This window comes from Ranitomeya imitator, chromosome 1 (assembly GCF_032444005.1).
Source record: "Ranitomeya imitator isolate aRanImi1 chromosome 1, aRanImi1.pri, whole genome shotgun sequence".
In the NCBI taxonomy this organism is placed as follows: domain Eukaryota; kingdom Metazoa; phylum Chordata; class Amphibia; order Anura; family Dendrobatidae; genus Ranitomeya; species Ranitomeya imitator.
In genome coordinates this window covers 54,907,477-54,927,266 of record NC_091282.1, presented here as the reverse complement: position 1 = coordinate 54,927,266, position 19,790 = coordinate 54,907,477, and the positions used below count along the sequence as shown (strand labels likewise).

General features: G+C 41.7%; 1 protein-coding gene across 1 annotated transcript in view; it reads left to right on the top strand.

Annotated features, from left to right (window-relative positions):
* The first annotated feature begins 2,133 nt into the window (after positions 1-2,133).
* The window catches only part of LOC138657607 (CD5 antigen-like), a 175,348-nt gene continuing 157,691 nt past the window's right edge, over positions 2,134-19,790 (top strand). The window contains exon 1 of the mRNA XM_069745351.1: positions 2,134-2,185. The gene's annotated coding sequence lies outside the window, so the exon portion shown is untranslated. The remainder of the gene's footprint in view (positions 2,186-19,790) is intronic.

The window sequence follows — 19,790 nt, the reverse complement described above, 5'->3', positions numbered from 1 at the left end:
CTATAATACTGCTCCTATGTGCAAGAATATAACTACTATAATACAGTCCCCTATATACAAGAATATAACTATTATAATACTGCCCCTATGTACAAGAATAAAACTACTATAATACTGCCCCTATGTACAAGAATAAAACTACTATAATACTGCCCCTATGTACAAGAATATAACTACTATAATACTGCTCCAATGTACAAGAATAAAACTACTATAATACTGCCCCTATATACAAGAATATTACTACTATAATACTGCTCCTATGTAGAAAAATATAACTACTATAATACTGCTATATGCAAGAATATAACTACTATAATACTGCTCCTATGTACAAGAATATAACTACTATAATACTGCTCCTATGTACAAGAATATAACTACTATAATACTGCTATATGCAAGAATATAACTACTATAATACTGCTCCTATGTACAAGAATATAACTACTATAATACTGCTCCAATGTACAAGAATATAACTACTATGATACTGCCACTATGTACAAGAATATAACGACTGTAATACTGCTCCTATGTACAAAAATATAACTACTATAATACTGCCCCTATGTAAAAGAATATAGCTACTATAATACTGCTCCAATGTAGAAGAATATAACTACTATAATACTATAATGCTTCCCCTATGTACAATAATATAACTACTATAATACTGCTCCTATGTACAATAATATAACTACTATAATACTGCCCCTATGTACAAAAATATAACTACTATAATACTGCTCCTATGTACAAGAATATAACTACTATAATACTGCCACTATGTACAAGAATATAACTACTATAATACTGCTCCTATGTACAAGAATATAACTACTATAATACTGCCCCTATGTACAAGAATATAACTACTATAATACTGCCCTTATGTACAAGAATATAACTACTATAATACTGCCCCCTATGTACAAGAATATAACTACTATAATACTGCCCCTATGTACAAGAATATAACTACTATAATACTGCTTCTATGTACAGGAATATAACTACTATAATACTGCTCCTATGTACAAGAATATAACTACAATAATACTGCCCCTATGTACAAGAATATAACTACTATAATACTGCTTCTATGTACAAGAATATAACTACTATAATACTGCCCCTATGTACAAGAATATAACTACTATAATACTGCCTCTATGTACAAGAATATAACTACTATAATACTGCTCCTATGTACAAGAATATAACTACTATAATACTGCTCCTATGTACAAGAATATAACTACTATAATACTGCTCCTATGTACAAGAATATAACTACTATAATACTGCTCATATGTACAAGAATATAACTACTATAATACTGCCCCCTATATACAAGAATATAACTACTATAATACTGCCCCTATGTACAAGAATATAACTACTATAACACTGCCCCTATGTACAAGAATATAACTACTATATTACTGCCTCCTATGGGTATAAAGTTGTACTGATGCTGTAGTTATTTGTATCCTTTGGGTGTCTGGTTCTTTTTCCATACATCAGATGTAACGTTCTGATTATTTCTCTCCTCTCTGTAGTGATGTAATTTTGCAGATGTTTACCAGATGGATATTGGGAAGTGAGTTGTTGGCCACGTTGATGATTTTGATGCTTCTTTTACAGACCGGTGCCGGCCTCCGTGCTGCGGCAGACATGTACAGTGTATGACACTTTTATGTTGCTATTACAGTATACGTTAGAATGAATCCGTTCTCAGGGTGGCAATCTGTTATTGATGTGATACAAGTTGCTGCATTCTGTGCTCTCATCTCTGACGTCTTTGCCTCATTATCATTTTCACACTCCTGGATGGAATCCTTTGGCACAGTCCGGCCCAATCCTCCCACTATTCCCTGCACAGATTGGATGGCGAGGAGTCAGGCCACAGCTCAGGACATGGAAACTTGAGTGTTTGTCTTGGCTGAACGTTCCCTGCTATTCCATGGAGGGCAGATCTGTTGGCTCCAGCAGCTACACCGCCTCTTTAAACAGCTGATTCTTATTTGAACCTGTTCATGAGAAAGCTGGGAAGTTAATAAATCTGGCAAAAGTCTCCTAAGGTTACAACTGTGTTTCCTTTTATACCTTAGGTGACAGCAGCATCACAGCGCAATTACACCTGCCACTCAGGAGCCTTGGAAAGCTGGAGAGAGACAAGGTATTCTGATTGTCACCTTTCCAAAATATGGATGCATAAGGTTCTCTTACTATGTATCATCTATGTTGTAACAGACCCCAACTAGGTCATTTTTCAGCCTCCAGATGTAAGAAATGAGGGTATGTGCACACAACGTCTTTTTATGACAGATTCTGATCTTAAAACTGCATGAAAAAGCTCTAAATAAGCACGAAAAAGACTTAACATGCTTATTTTTATGTAAAAACAAATTTACTGTTCTCATTTTCAGGCTTTTGAGCATTTTTTAACTATTTATAACAGCAACAAGCCCTTAAACGAAGTGACCGGACCGATCTTCATGCGTTCTACACTTTATATTTTACAATAGAAGTCAATTAGTAGGATCGAAAGATCCTGTATTTTGGTAGCATTTTTACATCAAAAATCCCTAGCAGATTTTTCATTGTTGAATTGGGTCAAAAAAAAAAAAAAGATTGGGCGCCACAAAAATTTGGGAAAGATGCTAAAAAAAAAATAAATAGCACCCCACTGGTACGCCAAAAAAACATTGAAAAAGTGCTTCTTGAAAGAGAAAAAGATGGCTCGGGGGAAGGGGGGGATAACTTTTGGCATTTCCTGAAGTGCCGCCTTCTTAAAAGACTCGTCAAGTTTGACCATCTGAAAAAGACGTTATGCGCCATAAAGCTTTGTGCACACTATGGTTTTTGATGAGTTTCTGAAACGGGTGCACTCCAACAATATCTGAAATATTAATGTTAAGCCATTTTGACCGTTAGATGTTTACTGCTTTTTTTCCATTTGAGAAATAAAAACGGTGGGGGAAAAAGTGCACATCAGTTCTGGAACCAAGCCTAAACTAAACACTGTACAATCAAAAGGCTGCAAAAACTGCTTCAGGATGAAAAAAACCCTGCTAAACCACTTCAGGAAACCTAAAACTCCTCCGAGGCTTCGTGCACACCGCGTCTTCTTCAGGCGGTTTCAACCTGGAATCCACCTTGAAAAAGCCCTGCAAGCATGGTGTCTCCAAAGCTTTATCTTAGGGCGTCAGAAATGGAGCAATCCATGTAACGTTCACAGTCCGGGAAACCTTATTGCACCGTTTCCCGGGATTCCTTATCTGGTTTCATCATCATCTTGTGGCATCACCAACTTCTGCCGAAAGTTATCTCTGTTCTACAGAAATGTTTGTGCTGAACGTGGCCGCATAAGAAATGATTCAGCCGTGTCCTGTTATCAAGAATGAAATCTGAACGCCATGTAATTATCCACCACCATTGTTCTGTTGCATATACAGGTGCTTCTCACAAAATTAGAATATCATCAAAAAGTTAATATATTTCAGTTCTTCAATACAAAATGTGAAACTCATATATTATATAGAGTCATTACAGAGTGATCTATTCCATGTGTTTATTTCTGTTAATGTTGATGATTATGGCTTACAGCCAATGAAAACCCAAAAGTTAAATTAGAATAATTAACAAAAAACACCTGCAGAGCCTTTCTAAGCAATTACTAAGGTCCCTTAGTGTGTTTCAGTAGCTCCACAATCATGGGGAAGACTGCTGACATGACAGATGTCCAGAAGGCAGCCATTGACACACTCCGCAAGGATGGTAAGCCACAAAAGGTCATTGTTAAAGAAGCCGGCTGTTCACAGAGTGCTGTATCCAAGCATATTAATGGACAGTTGAGAGGAAGGAAAAAGTGTGGTAGAAAATGGTGCACAAGCAACTAGGATAACCGCAGCCTTGAAAGCATTGTTAAGAAAAGGCCATTCAAAAATTTCGGGGAGATTCACAAGGAGTGGACTGCTGCTGGAGTCATTGCTTCATGAGCCGCCACACACAGACGTATCCAGGACATGAGCTACAAGTGTCGCATTCCTTGTGTCAGGCCACTCATGACCAATAGACAACACTAGAAGCGTCTTACCTGGGACAAGGAGAAGAACTGGACTGTTGTCAGTGGTCCAAGGTGGTGTTTTCAGATGAAAGTAAATTTTGCATTTCATTTGGAAATCAAGCTCCCAGAGTCTGGAGGAAGAGTGGAGAGGCCACAATCCAAGCTGCTGGAGGTCTAGTGTGAATTTTCCACAATCGGTGATGGTTTGGGGAGCCATGTCATCTGCTGGTGTAGGTCCACTGTGCTTTATCAAGACCAACGTCAGCGCAGCCGTCTACCAGGAAATTTTAGAGCCCTTCATGCTTCCCTCTGCCGACGAGCTTTTTGAAGATGGAAATGTCACTCTCCAGCAGGACTTGGCCCCTGTCCACACGGCCAAAACTACCAATACCTGGTTTACAAACAACAGTATCACTGTGCTTGATTGGCAGCAAACTCGCCTGACCTTAACCCCAGAGAGAATCTATGGAGTATTGTCAAGAGGAAGATGAGAGACACCAGATCCAACAATGCAGACGAGCTGAAGGCTGCTATCAAAGCAACCTGGGCTTCCATAACCCCTCAGCAGTGCCACAGGCTGATCGCCTCCATGCCACGCCACATTGATGTCGTAATTGATGCAAAATGAGCCCTGACCAAATATTGAGTGCATTTACTCAACATACATTTCAGTAGGCCAACATTTCAGATTTTAAAATAATTTTTCAAGCTGCTGTTGTAAAGTAATCTAATTTGCTGAGATAATGACTTTTTTGGGTTTTCATTGGCTGTAAGCCATAATCATCGACATTAACGGAAATAAACACGTGAAATAGATCACTCCTGCATCCTCGAATTAATGGTGCATTAAAAAAAGAAAATAAATAATAATAATATATTGTAACAAACCAGAAGAGAGATTTGTGCAGCTGCACCTGATAAGTTCAGCTCTCGGTGCTTAGATAAGAGCATGTTCACATGTTCAGTATTTGGTCAGTATTTTACATCAGTATTTGTAAGCCAAAACCAGGAGTGGAACAATTAGAGGAAAAGTATAATAGAAACATATGCACCACTTCTGCATTTATCACCCACTCCTGGTTCTGTCTTACAAATACGCGTAAACGTGGCCTTATTGTGAGTGTTGAGCTTCCTCCTAGCAGAAAGGCCGTCACTTTCTCTATACATTTTGTACCATTTTTTATGTTCTCTTTCTTTTTTAAATCTTTTTTTTTTTTTTTTTAAGTCTTTGACAACTTTACTGAGAGAGATGTTTAGGCAGATTCATGAAGTGTAACTTTTACCAAATGTCACATTTTTGCTGCATCTTACTCCTTGGAGTAAGTTTTTCTTGAGGAGTTTTCGATTTGGATCTTTTTTTTTTAGATTAATTTAGCCCCTTAAGGACCTTACATGTATCCATACGTCCATGTTGGGAAGGACTTCCCGATCTTGGCTCTCCCAGTGGGTCATGGTACCCTCAAACCATAAGAGCAAAATCTGCACTATAATATGTTGCTCCTTCCCATGTGTCTCAAAAGTAGTTCCCAATTACATGTAGCGTATTGGCGAGAAATTTCACAACAAACTGAGATGTCCATTTTTTCTTATTAGCCCTTATAAAAATAAAAAAAATTGTGGCTAAAACAACATTGTACCCAATGGTATAAAATGTTTGTTAGGCACATGTGGTGTCAACATGCTCACTGCACCCCTAGATGAGTTCACTGAGAGGTGTACTTTGTAAAATGGGGTCACTTATGGGGGGTTCTGCTGTTGTGGCACCTCAGGGGCTCTGCCAATGTGACATGGCACCCTCAAACCAGTCCAGAAAAATCTGCACTGTAATATTGCGCCTCTTCCCTTCTGAGCTTTGCACTGTGCCTCAAAAGTAGTTTTGATCATATTTGGTGCATTGGTGAACTCAGAAGAAATTGCGCAACAAATGGTATGGTTCATTTTGCTTCTGTTACCCTTGTGAAAATAAAAAATTTGGGGCAATATACTAACTTTCTTGCAGGAAAAATTTATTTTTTCATTTTTGCAGTTCAACATTATAAACTTATGTGAAGCACCTGGGGATTCAAGGTGCTTACCACACATCTAGATAAGTTCCTTGCGGGTTTAGTTTGCAAAATGGCGTCACTAGTGGGGGATTTCCACTGTTTAAGCACATCAGGGGCTCTCCAAATGCGACATGACCTCTACTAATGATTTCAGCAAATTTCGCGTTTAAAAAGTCAAATGGCGCTTTTTCCCTTCCGAGCCCTGCTGTGCACCTAAACAGTAGTTTTCCCTCACATATGGGGTATCGGTGTACTCAGGAGAAATTGCACAACAAATTGTAACGTTCAATTTCTCCTGTTACCCTTGTGAAAATGCAAAATTTGGGGCTAAAAACATTTTTGTGGGAAAAAAGTTATTTTTTTATTTATAGGGCTCTATGTTATTGTTACGGTCACAGCTGGGCCGAGCAGACTGTTACGCCTAGCCATGGTGCACATGGATTTGTGGATCCACTGTGCCAGAGGACTGGGCCTACCCAGGAAGGGGCATAACAGAGTGGATACCTTGAAGTTCATTGGAGCCTCTAGTGGTGAGGTCAGGCTTGTGTGGCAGGTAGCCGCCAGGTACCACTCATAGGCAGAACTGAAGGTGCTGAACCCAGGGGTCAGGTATGCTGACACTACTTTAGGGCTTAGTTGAGGCACTAGGATTCAGGTTCAGGGTTAGGCCACTCATGGACAGGGGAATAGGGTTCATGCACTGGCCACCAACGGACCAGGGGATTTCCATGCAGGGACGCTGGCAGCAGTGTTAGGCTGGAGTCGCACTTGTGAGTGCAATGCAAGAAACTCGTCGCCGGCTCTCTGGACTGGAGTGTGCAGCTGCATGTATCTCTGTGCAACTGAACACTCCTGTCCCGATTGCCGGCAGCAGTGCCGGGTATTGATATGAGAGACTCACATGAGTTTCTTGCATTGTACTCGCAAGTGTGACCCCGGTTCAAGGTTCTAACTACACATTTAGATAAGTTCCCTGAGCGGTTTAGTTTCCAAACTAGGGTAACTCGTGGGGGGTTTCTTCTGTTTAGGCACATCAGGGGCTCTCCAAATGCGACATGGAGTCTGCTCTTGATTAGAGCCATTTTTGTGTTCAAAAAGTCAAACAGTGCTCCTTCCCTTCCAAGCCCTGCCGTGCGCCCAAACAGTGGTTTTCCCCCACATATGGGGTATCGCCTACTCAGGAGAAACTGCACAACAAATTTTTGTGTCCATTTTTTCCTGTTACCCTTGTCAAAATAAAAAAAAATTGGGGCTAAAGTAAAATTTTTGTGAAAAAAGTAAAATGTTCATTTTTTTCCTTCCACATTTCATGAATTCCTGTGAGCCACCGGAAGGGTTCATAAACTTCTTGAATGTGATTTTGAGGACTTTGAGGGGTGCAGCTTTTAGAATGGTATCAATGGTGCTAAAAGGGGTAGAAAAAAAGATATAAAAAAAAAATAGAAAAAGCATATTTTATTTTGCACCAGATTCACAGACTGTGTGTACCATTTTAAAGAATTTTGGGGCAAAAATGTCAGTGAACATCACAAGACGAAAAAAAAAAGAAATGTGAGTTCAGTAAATTGCAAATTGTTTTTAAAATCCTTACGCATTTACAAAATGAATACAATGCGTCAATTATGATCAGCAAATAATTTTTCCACTTATTACCATTATTTTTAGCAATTTCTTTTTTTCATTGTTTAAGAAGACACGGTGTGGACATGCCCTAACAATAAAACATCCAGCAGGGCGGCGCTGAAGAGCGTGGGGGTCGCCATCTTCTTAGCTGTATCACAAGCGTCTTCTTTGCTTTTCTTCATGCTTTTAGCATCTTTGCGATGTTTGGAAATTCTTTCCTGCCGGATACTCGGAAACAGCTGGACAGACGGCAGGATGGGAAACGTGGTGGTGCCCCCCAGCTGTGTGCCAGCGATTCCTGTCTGTGATAATGGCCCCCGCTTTCATGTTCACATTGTTGTGTTTCTCTGATCTGCAGGTTTAAAAGCTCAGTTTAGTTATAGATGTAGAAATGCCCCAAGTCCAATCCCAGATGTCTCGGCACACGTGGGGACATCATGTTATGTAATTTTTTGTACACTGTAGATCAAAGGCTCCTGGGGAGTTACCAATATTGAATACCGTTATGTGTATGCAGGTTCCATGCAGACCTATGTGTTTTCATGGTTACAAATGATAAAAAGTAGAGTCTAGAAGAGGAGGCAGATGGAGCAGAATAGCTCATGACTGCAGGATCAGACCATAATAAGATTGTTTACAGTTGGTCTGCATAGGAGCTGTATACACAAAACGGCTCATGCTTTGATTCAACACTGCCCTAGAACACTTGGGATGTTCTGCTTTAGACCATTACCGACAATTAACTCCTTCACTTGCCTAAACCACCATGAACATTACCATGCCTTCATTGCCCTAGATCATTAGAGTTTATATAATTAACCCCTTCACTGCTGTAGACCACCAAGGATCTGATCATCAACCTCTTCACTGCTCTAGACCACCAAGGATCTGATCATTGACCCTTTCACTGCTCTCGACCACCAGGGATCTTATCATCGACCTCTTCACTGCTCTAGACCGCCTTATAATTGACCTCTTCACTGCTTTAGACAACCAGGGATCTTATCATTGACCCCTTCACTGCTCCGTACCACCAGGGAACTTATCATTGACACGTTCTCTGCTCTAGTCCACCAGGGATCTTATTATTGATCCCTTCACTGCTTTAGTGTCACGCTGGGTGAAGGAGCAACTAGGTGCGCAACAACAGGAAGAGGGTGGGGAAGCCCAAACACTAGGAAATGGGGGAGTGGAGGCCCCTAGGCAGATCTGATAACACCCTGGCTCCCTTAATATCCCTAAATAAATTCTGCACCTTTTGCTGAGCAGGAGCCTAATCCCTGACTGCCCCTAGCAATAGACCCTGGATAAGGGGGACAGGATGATGCTAATCAGCCCCCACTACAACTAAAGACAAAACAGGTAAACAAATGAGGGAATACACTTAGCTTGTGAAGACACGAGAGATCACCCCAGCTATCCTCCAAGAGAACTCCAAGAAGACACTAGTCAACTACTAGCACTTCCAAACGGGACAGAGGAAAATAGAGCTATCACCAGCGCCTTGCTGAAGAGACTAAAGGTATTTAAACATCCAGCAAGGGTGTGATAATCAGCAGCAGAAGGTGGAGGTCACGCTAGGTCCTAGGGGGAAGAAGGATTTCACTCCATAACAGAGACCCATTTAGACCATCAATTATCTTGTCATTGATCCCTTCACTTCTTTAGACCACCAGGGATATGATCATTGATCCTTCACTGTCCGAGTCCACCAGGGATCTTAGAGACTGTATAAAAAATAGACATTTCGCAATTTTCACACTGGCACTAAAATTCTACATTGCTATTTTGTAGGAAATTACACACATACATTAGGGCCAGGATCAGGATATTGTAGCTATCTGTTGTATTGAAGTTTCTAAGGAGCATTTGCAAAAGGGACTGTGAACGGAGGGGGAGGAGGTGAGCTGTGACTTTGCTTTTTGTGAGTAATGGATCATGTGTAACCAGCTGTGTATAGAGGTGTTTTAATCCTGTGTCAGATGATAAAAAACTGTTGAAAACTCTTCTTGAAAGGACAGGAAATGTGAGTCAAATTTGCCAGTGTGAAAATTGCATGATTACTAGCTTTGTTTTTTTGTGTTTGTTTTTTTTTAACAAAAATCGTGACATGAAAAAGAAAAAAAAAAACATTGCCAAAAGTTAAAAAAAAAATGTGTACCACAAACACCTGATTTGAAGTGTAGCTGTCACTATATAGAAGCTTCTATCTGTGACAGGCGCTGCACAGTGCTGCTGATTGGTGGGGATCCGGGGCTTGAGACCTCCACCAATCAGTCAAAGCACCGCTCTGAAGTCCGCAGCTCATCACCGCACAGAGCGGTTTAGGCCGTTAAATGAGTGCGATCGACTATAATGAAGTCGTTCGGTCCTTGTTTATTGACCTGTTTACATTGGCTGACGAAGAATGCTGGGCACAGAACAATTACTAATAGATCGTTCTTTCCCCATAAATATCATGTTATTAGCAGCATATCTCCTGTTTACATCGGGAATGTGCTGCTGAGAACAATGACTTTTGTTCCGGCATAAACAATCCAATCACTCGAAAGAGTTTGTTCATTTGGTGATTGCAAACATGTTTGTGAGTCGCCCGTCAGGACCGTGGGTTACTCGGTACCGGGTCTGGTACTCACAGAGTGATGTCACAGTGGCGGCGACCCGGTCCGTGGCCCCTGGCGCCCATATTAAAGGGAATGTCCTTAAAAGGGGTTTTGATAATAAAGTTTGTTCATGACGCCACCTGTGGTATTTGGTCAGTAGGGACCGACGCTACTTAAAAGGGTCCTAAAAGGGGTCCTCTGGGGTGATGTTATGGCAGCTAGATGGTATACCTTCCCACAGGTGAAGTGTATCCCCAGGGCTCCTGGTGTGTAGATGGAAGATGGTGAATGGTGCAGTAAAGAACGAGGACACAGGTTTGGAGTCTCTTTACCTGGTTTACTGGAGATTTCAGGTATCCACAGTCCAGGGCACCGGATCACAGGGCAGGCAGGGTCCAGCCGGCATGGAAGCAAGTTCAGAGTCCCCTTTACCAGATGGAGATGGAAGCTTTCCTCATAGCGCGGTGGTGTTGTAGTCCCTTACTGCCTATGGCTTCTAGCAAGGTCCTCACAGTTCCTCTCTGTCCTCCATAAAGGTGGGACGCAAAGGCTCGCGCCTTTTTATAGGGTCTCTATCACGACCCGGGCTCTATGTGCCACTGTGCCTCCTGGGTATTAGGGTGGACAGGTAACGTATAGTTCAGCTGTCCTCACGGTTTCTGCTGTGCCTCCTAGAGTCTGACACAACCTCGGTCTTCCAGCTACCGGTATCTGCGCTCTGCCAGGGAGGTAGCCCAGTCACAGCTATTCTTCCCAGATGTCACTCTCCTGTGCTTTGCTCTCCTGCACGCTCTCTACAATCTGCTCTTTTCTTCTGTATTCTTTCTCCAGGAGCTGCAGCAACTCTGGCTGCACAGCCCCTTCAGTCCTTTCGACACTCACTGTCTGACTACTCTCTTCTCTGTCCTGCTGACAGACTGCTCACTGACTTCCCCTCCAGCCATAATAATATATCTAGGGAAGCTCCCCTGAAAACCAGGTTCAGAGCTCCCCCTTCTGGCCTGGAGTGAGAACGTTGCATGCTTGTGTTTACCTGATAGAAGAGATCTTCCCTTGCTTCCAAGCATGACATCACTCTCCCTGTGAGGAAAGCAATGCCACTGTAACAACCAGGACCCTGGGGTGTTACATTTGCGCCTCTGAACTCTCGTCTTAGCAGCTGGGATTTTTATATGTGGATACTACATAAACACACACAGTATATGTGACACATACACTGTATGTTACACACAAACATATATACACACATAGCACATACGAACTGTATATACACAGAGCACATACGCATGCACACATGTATACACAACAGACACACGTATACATAAGAAATACACACGTGTATACACGAGCACTTACATACCCACATGTATGCATAGAACACATATATACAGTGGGGAAAATAAATATTTGATAAAGTGCTGATCTTGCAAGAGCTGTCTAAGGAGTCAACACCAGGGACATAATTGTAGACCTGCACAAGGCTGGGACGGCTACAGGACAATAGGCAGGCAGCTTGGTGAGAAGGCAACAACTGCTGCCACAATTATTAGATAATTTAAGAAACACAAGATGACTGTCAGTCTTACTCAGTCTGGGGCTCCATATAAGGTCTCGCCTCATGGGGTAAGGATGATTCTGAGAAAGTTCAGGAATCAGCCCAGAATTAGTAAAACACTACGCGGTCTTGGATTAAAATCCTACAGGGCATTCAAGGTTGCCCTGCTCAAGCCAGCACATGGCCAGGTCCGTTTGATGTTCACCAATGACCATCTGGATGATCTGGAAGGTTATGTGATCAGATGAGACTAGAATAGAACTTTTTGGTATCAACTCCACTCGCTGTGTCTGGAGGAAGAAGAAAGATGAGAACAACCACAAGAACACCATCCCAACTGTGAAGCATGGTGGGGGAAACATCATACTTTGGGGTGCTTTTCTGCAAAGGGGACAGTACGACTGCAGTATATTGAAGGGAGGATGGATGTGGTCATTTTTCAGGAGATTTTGGCCAACAACCTCCTTCCCTGCGTTGAAGATGGGTTGCGGCTGGGTCTTCCAGCATGACAATGACCCGAAACACACAGCCAGAGTAACTAAGGAGTGACTCCGTAAGAACCATTTCAAGGTCCTGAAGTGGGCTAGCTTCCAAAATCGACAGGGTATCAAATACTTATGTTCCACATTGTATATATACACAGTGCATACATACACACATACAGTATACACAGAGCACCTAAACATGCATACACAGAACACATGCACAGAGCATATATACACATACACTGTGCACACAGAGCATATACACTTAGATGTGCACACAGAACACATTCATATATATATGTATATACATACAGAACAAAGACACGTATACACAGAGGAAATACATATGTATACACAACACATGCACACACATTTATACACATACACACAGAGCACATACATGCACATGCTACAGCGGACTTACCAGCGTGTTACCTCTTCTTCAGTTCTTCTAGACTCCTGCAGGGTACAGGACCTTTGGTAACATAATAGACACATGACCTTGATGTCATCAAAAATCCTGCTGCACTTTTGACATTGGAAACTACAGTGATAATACAGGACCGGCATTATAAGTGCAGTTTCTGCCGGTAATTGGTGGGGACCTTTATGGGGATGGATGCACTGGTGACGGTTACACTTGAAACAATAGGTAATTTTCTGATGATGGCTTCTCTTTAAATATCCTTGATTATTGTTACTCAACTCCAGCACTCAATATCCCCTCGACAGGTCATGATTTGATTTCGTGTCACCCCGCAGACTAATTACAAAAGTCTGGTTGCCTTTAGCACATTTACATGCACAGCGATTGCCGGCCTCACGTCAGAAGATTATTGGGTAATGGGTCAGCGAGATAGACTGGCAAGCGTCCCCATTCCCCATGTATCGTGGACACGTTTCCTTGTAGCCCGGACAGACCACAGGCTTTGTCACAAAGGCTACAAGACTTATTGAACTGCATCCAGACCCCTCGGTGGCTCCACTTGGGAGGCGAGAAATAATCACAAACATTACAAGGAGATTAATTACGGTAGTTTAATAAGAAAGGATGAAAATATTTGTCCAACTTCACAGTCTCCGGCCCCTCAGCAAATAGAGCCCCATTGTTCCCCTGTGATCCCTATGTGCTCTCTTGTGTAAGTGCGACTTCAAAGGCCCCCGACCCGGGAATTAAATCAGAAGTGACTTGGATTTCTTAAGATACAAGAATTAACACTTTGTATCTTGCACTAAATATGAGGATTAAATAAAGCCTAATAAAAGGTTCCGCAAATTTATAATAAATAGCATGTTGTGCTTTACTAAGAGAGTGTCATCTTAAACTTAGGTGCATCACATACAGAGATGGGCAGGGGTGTAACGTCCATAATGGCAGACCACGCAACCGCTATTGGGTCCATGAGTCTCCCCGCCCATCGTCACAATTAATGATGGAGCCAAAGACATTGCTTGAGCAGGCCAAATCAGGATAGGTTTTCAGTCTGTCAATGGAAACCACCATTTTTTTGATCCACTACCAGCATTAAAAAGTTCAGAAACTTAAAATTATGCAGTGATTTAACTTTATTCATATAAGACTGGAAATCGGACATAATATTGGGTATGGATGTGGTGCCATCAGGAAATTCCAAAAGCCATTTACAACTCCTCCTGGCCTAACATGGCCTTACTCACAGAAGGTATGGCGTTTCCTCACAGGATTTCCTTAAACTTGGTAGATTAAATCTTGCCCTCCACACACTGCAGGTTTCCAGTACAAAAAGGCAGGAAAGATACCCCAGAGTATCACCGAGTTACCGCCATTCTTCATTCTTGATGTCACCAAACTACCACCATGCTTCGTTGTAAGCATTGCCGAGCCACTGCCATGCTTCACTGTACATATCCAGAGCCACTGCCATGCTTCATTGTCAGCATTCAGAGCCACTAACATGCTTCATTATTGACATTCTGAGCCACTGCCATGCTTCACTGTAGGCAAATTGAGCCACCACCATGCTTCACTGTAGGCATTGCTGAGCCACTACCATATTTTACTGTAACTATCACTGAGCCACTGCCATGCTTCTCAATAGGTATCACCAAGCCACTACCATGCTTTTCTTTAGGCATTACAGATCCCCAACCATGTTTTGCTGTAGGAATTACCAAGCCACTGCTAAGCTTCACTGTGGTCATCACTGAGCTACTACCATTTTTTCAATCTTGGTGTCACCAAGCCGCCCACATACTTCATAGTAGGCATTGCTGAGCCTTTGCCATGCTTCATGGTGGGCAGTCTTAGTCACTGCCATGCTTCACTGTAGGCATGGCCGAACCACTGCCATGTTTCACTGTACGCATTCCAAGCCTCTGCCATGCTTCACTGTTTGCATCCTGAGCATTTTTGTTATACTAGCTGTATTGAAATTATATTATAATTAATAAAAAGTGCAAATCCTATAATGGAAAAAAAAGAAAATCATACCCATGATAACCTGTACAAAAATATTGCATCTATTTCGGATAAACGTTGCAAAATAGAATAGTAAAGGAAATGTATGGATTCCATCGTAAATAAAAATTAAATTCTATCATATGTCCTTGAAAGCAATGTCTAAAAATATGCATATCTTAACATGCAGGTTTCCAGTGCAAAAGGGAGGAAAGATGCCCCAGAGTATCACCGAGTTACCGCCATTCTTCACTCTTGATGTCACCAAACTACCACCATGCTTTGTTGTAGGCATTGCTGAGCCACTACCATGCTTCACTGTACATATCCAGAGCCACCGCCATGCTTCATTGTCGGCATTCTGAGCCAACGTCATGCTTCATTATCGACATTCTGAGCCACTGCCATGCTTCACTGTAGGCAAATTAAGCCACCACCATGCTTCACTGTAGGCATTGCTGAGCCACTACCATGTTTTACTTTAGCTATCACTGAGCCACTGCCATGCTTCACTGTAGGTATTACCAAGCCATTACCATGCTTTTCTTTAGACATTACAGAGCACCCACCATGTTTTGCTGTAGGAATTGCTGAGCCACTGCCATGCTTCACTGTAGTCATCACCGAGCTACTGCCATTTTTCACTCTTGGTGTCACCAAGCTGCCGCCATGCTTCATTGTAGGAATTGCTGAGCCACTGCCATGCTTCACTGTAGTCATCACCGAGCTACTGCCATTTTTCAATCTTGGTGTCACCAGGCTGCCGCCATGCTTCATTGTAGGCATTGCTGAGCCTTTCCCATGCTTCACTGTGGGCATTCTTAGTCACTGCCATGCTTCACTGTAGGCATGGCCGAACCACTGCCATGTTTCACTGTATGCATTCCGAGTCTCCGCCATGCTTCACTGTTTGCATCCTGAGCATCCATTTTATACTAGCTGTATTTAAATTATATTATAATTAATAAAAAGTGCAAGTCCTATAATGGAAAAAAGAAAGAAAAACATACCCATGATAACTTGTACAAAAATATTGCATCTATTTCGGATAAATGTTGCAAAATAGAATAGTAAAGAGAATGTATGGATTCCACTGTAAGTAAAAATGTAATTCTATCATATGTCCTTGAAAGCAATGTCTAAAAATATACATGTGTAATCATATCATTTATTTTTTAAACTGCATCCCTCACAGGAATGCAAGAAGTAGTGTCCTAGGTGGGTGCTTACCCTTCCTACCCCTTGGTCTTGCCCTGGTCAAATTTCGACCCAAGACCCCAGTACTATAAGGCAACAGTGATAATTTTGGAACCACTGAAAAGGAGACAGAAGGGACCAAACCGAATCATAAGACACAAAGGACCAGATAGCAGGGACCGTAAATAATTGTAAGTCATGGATTGGGGGGACTAAAGTTAGTGGACAGCAGGGTCAGGACTGGAGGGATAAGTCCCCGGGCTTAGGCTTTAGGGCCAGTGCTGTACTAAGCTCACCCCACCACTTTCTGTATTGGCTCTCACACTCAGTCAGTGCTGAGTTTATTACAGACAATTATCGTGTTTATTCATGGTGGTCCGAGCCTCATACACTCAGCAGAAGAGGGTCCGGTGAGATGTTTGTAGCTCCGGCTAAGAGGCATTTTTCTACTCGAGTGCTGCTTGACCTAATGAAGTGAAGATCACTCGAAGCTCATTGGGAAAAATAAACTTTTAGTCCTTCTACATATTATTTATGCATTTTTTTATTATGGATGCGTCTAAGCCGGTCCTGGGTGATACTTTCCCAGATTACAACACAACACTCTAGGAACCCACTACAGCTGCCGGCACTGGTCCCAGAGATCAGGTGACATTGGTCCTAGCAAATACCGCCCTATTTGTCAGGAAAAAACATGCAAACTTTCTTTTACCAGTGCCCTCCCCCAGAAAAAAATAAAATAAAAATATGTTACAGCCATTTTCCTGATACATGCAAAAATAAAATTGTACTGGCAATTAGGCATGGGTATTCAGTGTTAATATATAAAGGGACTGTGCCATCAGAAAATTACCTAATGAAGTTTTTTTTAATGTTAGATGTATGTTTTTTTTTATTTTCTTCAATTTTTCATATGCCTATGGATTAAAAGAAAAACAGAAATCTTGTAACTTTCATACTGGCTACTGTGTCTAATATTCGATAGACCGGCTCTGCCCCTACTGACTTATGTTCATGTATTTTCTGGACATGCTCTTATCTGGACAAAATTCATTGTGATGGGAGGGGAAGGAGGTGAGCTGTGACATCACCTATTGTGAATGGTGGATCCTGTGTTATCTACTGTATATAGAGGTGTTATCAGTCATTGTACAGGAGGAGGAGGTGAGCTGTGACATCACCTATTGTGAATGGTGGATCCTGTGTTATCTACTGTATATAGAGGAGTTATCAGTCATTGTACAGGAGGAGGAGGTGAGCTGTGACATCACCTATTGTGAATGGTGGATCCTGTGTTATCTACTGTATATAGAGGTGTTATCAGTCATTGTACAGGAGGAGGAGGTGAGCTGTGACATCAGCTATTGTGAATGGTGGATCCTGTGATATCTACTGTATATAGAGGTGTTATCAGTCATTGTTCAGGAGGAGGAGGAGGTGAACTGTGACATCACCTATTGTGAATGGTGGATCCTGTGTTATCTACTGTATATAGAGGTGTTCTCAGTCATTGTACAAGAGGAGGAGGTGAACTGTGACATCACCTATTGTGAATGGTGGATCCTGTGTTATCTACTGTATATAGAGGTGTTCTCAGTCATTGTACAAGAGGAGGAGGTGAACTGTGACATCACCTATTGTGAATGGTGGATCCTGTGTTATCTACTGTATACAGAGGTGTTATCAGTCATTGTACAGGAGGAGGAGGTGAGCTGTGACATCATCTATTGTGAATGATGGATCCTGTGTTATCTACTGTATATAGAGGTGTTATCAGTCATTGTACAGGAGGAGGAGGTGAGCTGTGACATCATCTATTGTGAATGATGGATTATGTGTTATGTACTGTATATAGCGGTGTTAGTCATTGTACAGGAGGAGGAGGTGAGCTGTAACATCACCTATTGTGAATAGTGGATCCTGTATTATCTACTGTATATAGAGGGGTTATCAGTCATTGTACAGGAGGAGGAGGTGAGCTGTGACATCACCTATTGTGAATGGTGGATCGTGTTATCTACAGTATAAAGCGGTGTTATCAGTCATTGTACAGGAGGAGGAAGTGAGCTGTGACATCATCTATTGTGAATGATGGATTATGTGTTATGTACTGTATATAGAGGTGTTATCAGTCATTGTACAGGAAGAGGTGAGCTGTAACATCACCTATTGTGAATGGTGGATCCTGTGTTATCTACTGTATATAGAGGTGTTATCAGTCATTGTGCAGGAGGAGGAGGTGAGATGTGACATCACCTATTGTGAATGGTGGATCCTGTATTATCTACTGTATATAGAGGTGTTATCAGTCATTGTACAGGAGGAGGAGGTGAGATGTGACATCACCTATTGTGACTGGTGGATCCTGTATTACCTACTGTATATAGAGGTGTTATCAGTCATTGTACAGGAGGAGGAGGTGAGATGTGACATCACCTATTGTGAATGGTGGATCCGGTGTTATCTACTGTATATATAGGTGTTATCAGTCACTGTACAGGAGGAGGTGAGCTGTGACATGACCTATTGTGAATGGTGGATCCTGTGTTATCTACTGTATATAGAGGTGTTATCAGTCATTGTACAAGAGGAGGAGGTGAGCTGTGACATCACCTATTGTGAATGGTGGATCCTGTGTTATCTACTGTATATAGAGGGGTTATCAGTTATTGTACAGGAGGAGGAGGTGAGCTGTGACATCACCTACTGTGAATGGTGGATCCTGTGTTATCCAATGTATATAGAGGTGTTATCAGTCATTGTACAGGAGAAGGAGGTGAGCTGTGACATCACCTATTGTGAATGGTGGATCCTGTGTTATCCACTGTATATAGAGGTGTTATCAGTCATTGTACAGGAGGAGGAGGTGAGCTGTGACATCACCTATTGTGAATGGTGGATCCTGTATTATCTACTGTATATAGAGGTGTTATCAGTCATTGTACAGGAGGAGGTGAGCTGTGACATCACCTATTGTGAATGGTGGATCCTGTGTTATCTACTGTATATAGAGGTGTTATCAGTCATTGTACAGGAGGAGGAGGTGAGATGTGACATCACCTATTGTGAATGGTGGATCCTGTGTTATCTACTGTATATAGAGGTGTTATCAGTCATTGTACAGGAGGAGGAGGTGAGATGTGACCTCACCTATTATAAAGTGTGGATGCCCTGTTATAAATGTTATATTATCTGGCATTGTAATCCTGACTCTGAAACTGAGACTGCTGAATGTAATCAGTACAGAAAAGGAAGTATGAGACTAATATTGACATACTGTAGTGGTCAGTGTGAATAAAGCAATATTTCTGAATGTGTGTCTAATTTACTAAAAGTGGGAATTGAATGAAAAAAACAAAATTCATATTCAAAGAAATTACAGTACATTTTCACAAAAAACTTTTTTAAACAATAGGTCATTTTGTGATGACACATTCCCTTTAAATGTGTCACTAAATCATCGCTAGGATTGGGGGGGAAGGTTGTTTGTACTGTAAAACATTAAGAAAAGTCATAGGGATTTTCCAACATGTCAAATGTCTGTCCTAGTCCTGCCAAAAATATCCGATTTACTATTGATCCTTTGTCAAACTCATTAAAAGTAGCAACAACAGAATAATCACGACCTGTCACTTTTCCTCCGGGCAGCTATAGCAGTTTTCTATGTTATCTCCAATGTGGGACTCCTGGAGTTGATGGTAAAAATTACCAATGCGGTATTAACCATGAGTTATTTACGAGTAGCTAAAAATAATAAAATTAATACTGCC